The sequence below is a fragment of the Puntigrus tetrazona genome, chromosome 14 (assembly GCF_018831695.1).
Source record: "Puntigrus tetrazona isolate hp1 chromosome 14, ASM1883169v1, whole genome shotgun sequence".
NCBI lineage: Eukaryota > Metazoa > Chordata > Actinopteri > Cypriniformes > Cyprinidae > Puntigrus > Puntigrus tetrazona.
The window spans coordinates 20195599-20198098 of NC_056712.1; the positions used below are offsets into that span (position 1 = coordinate 20195599).

The following is a 2500-nucleotide window of genomic DNA, read 5'->3' on the forward strand; positions in this document are numbered from 1 at the left end:
GATGGAGAGTTAATCAAATGCCAGAGATTTAATCACTCAGTCAACTCTCAATGCATGCAAACAAACAGAATTCAGAAAAAGCTGCAGGAACCGTGATAAGATTACAACCAATGCTCCAAAATGCGACTTAACGTGCACTTTATAAAATAAAACAGATATTTAAATACACTTTCATATGGATCTGCTGACAAGTGAGACTGTGTCTGGCTAAACAGCCCCTAAAGGCATTTTAGTCAACACAGGCACGTACACAGTCTATTTTTTCCTGTGCATGAAGAGATCATTACCGTACGAAATACTTTACGAACCCGTGTTGCTAGGAAATGTTACCTAGCTGGGTTTTAAAACGCATCCATCAGAAACAAATCAATTCATAAGGAGTTGTCAACAAACATACACATCCTCGCAGTACTAGCGGGCCAATGGGTTTGTTTACGTCTTTCGTATTTATTTGCAAGCAACGCGGCTTTATTTCTTTCTTAAAATACATAAAATTATGATTAATAGCGGTCGTAGGTTTTATACGAGGCCCTTTTAAATGGCACTGTAACGACGAAAGGGCTTTAAATAAAAAGCACGGTAAATACAGATTCTCGACTCGTTTTTAACGCTGGGTTTACAAATAAAACGACCGTTTCCACTCTTTAACCGTCTGCGATAACAACCGCAGATTGAGAGCGAAATCATCTGAGGCATAAATGTTGTTTTTCTGCGGAGCTAACGAAGCCGTTGGTTTCATTGTTATTGGCCGTTAGCTGACGGCGGGGCACAATCTCGACAGCCCCGAAAAACACACTTTAATTCGCTATTTAAATATTAAATGTCGCTACAGAGGAAGAGAAAGTCGCCTAACCTCCTTTTGCTTCGGGTCCTGCGGGTAGACGTCCGGAGGATGAGTCTGGAGCCGTTTAAGAGGCCTGTGTTCGTAGCTCAGAATGCCGAAGGCAGCCATCATCCCCGCGGCATGTCAGCCGGTGTGTGGCCGATTCTGAGCGCTGCTTCTGCGGCTGGAGCTTCGCTGCTTCACCCGCTGCTTCCGCTCCGACGAGAATGATGGGTAAACACGAGACAACATAAAAGTCCTTCCAGTACAGTAAAAAAACGGAGGCTTTTTTTTTTTGAGTTTGTCTTTTTTTATTGCAATCTTTAGAACAACGACATACGAGGACAATAACACAAATGAAAGAGACAAACAAAAATAATAATGAAATTCACATCCATAGATTTAGACTTTAAAATAGTTCGCCTACATTTTTTTAAATAATTTCTCTTAAAAAAAATAATAATAATATATATATATATATATATATATATATATATATATATATATATATATATATATATATATATATATATATATATATATATATATATAATTTAATAAAATAATAATATTATGTATATCAATTTTAAAATAAACTCTATGGGTCTTGCTTCGGTCTCATTTGCTTCCAGTAATTTTTAGCTGTACAAAACCGCTCATTTTGCTGCTTGATATTGCACATTTGTGTATCCTATCATATTATTTTAGTGTATTATCTTAAACGCGAACACACTGGTTTCTAGCCCAAACGGGTTTACCGTTTACTGCACGTCGTTCGTTACTCGTTTCGTTACTGCGGCCAAGGAAACGGAAGTTCCGTTACGTTCGCGTTTATGAAAAAGGTGATACAGGTAGCGATTTTAAAACGAGTAAAATTTGTCTTTATGTCACGGTCAAATTACATTTGTGAATTAAATTTCCGCAGTATGCATATATTTTTCCATCAATTCAAATCAAAGTCAAATCACACCAAAATCATTTGGTCTATATATGTGGATAAATATGATACATCTTAAATAATACAAAATTTTATTTGTGATAGAAACATCTCTGGAGCTCTCAAAGGTCTCTTTCCGGTTGGCATCTTGAAACTGTGATCTCCAAAACACATTGGATAAAGGAAAAGTGCTTTTAATGAACGATCGTATTGGCGAATTAAAAATGCTTTTGAAGTTTACTGTTCAGGATGATAAAAGTCTTAAGTGTGTGCCGAAGATTATGAGCATGTATTATTCACAGGACGTTTATATAGGTCTTAAAGGTAAAATGACCACACGGAAATGGAAACGGTCAAAGCTATTAAACACACACACGTTGGGTTTCCATGTTTCCCAAAAAGTGTTTAATCTTGTTATTATACATTTCTATTACTATATTCTCCAGTTTAATATTGTTCAGTGCTTTGACACAGTCTGTACTGTTAAAAGCTCTATATAAATAAATATGACTTGACTTCATAAAGTATTAGTTCTTCTTTTTTCTGGTTTTTATGAGGTTTACCTGTACCACACACACACACACACACACACACACTTACACAACTGCATACGCATAGAACCGTTAAGTGTATAAATATAGTCTTTATTCAATAAAAGCATGTTTTATAACAATCATAAAACAAACACAAAACTATAATCTCTGAATCATAAAGAACAAGGCAACTCTTAATGATTAGCG

The 2500-nt window shown here is 35.8% G+C and overlaps 1 protein-coding gene across 5 annotated transcripts in view; it reads right to left on the minus strand.

The window, feature by feature from the left end:
* enox2 (ecto-NOX disulfide-thiol exchanger 2) overlaps positions 1–2500 on the minus strand; it is a 385733-nt gene that overhangs the window by 140171 nt on the left and 243062 nt on the right. The window lies entirely within an intron of this gene.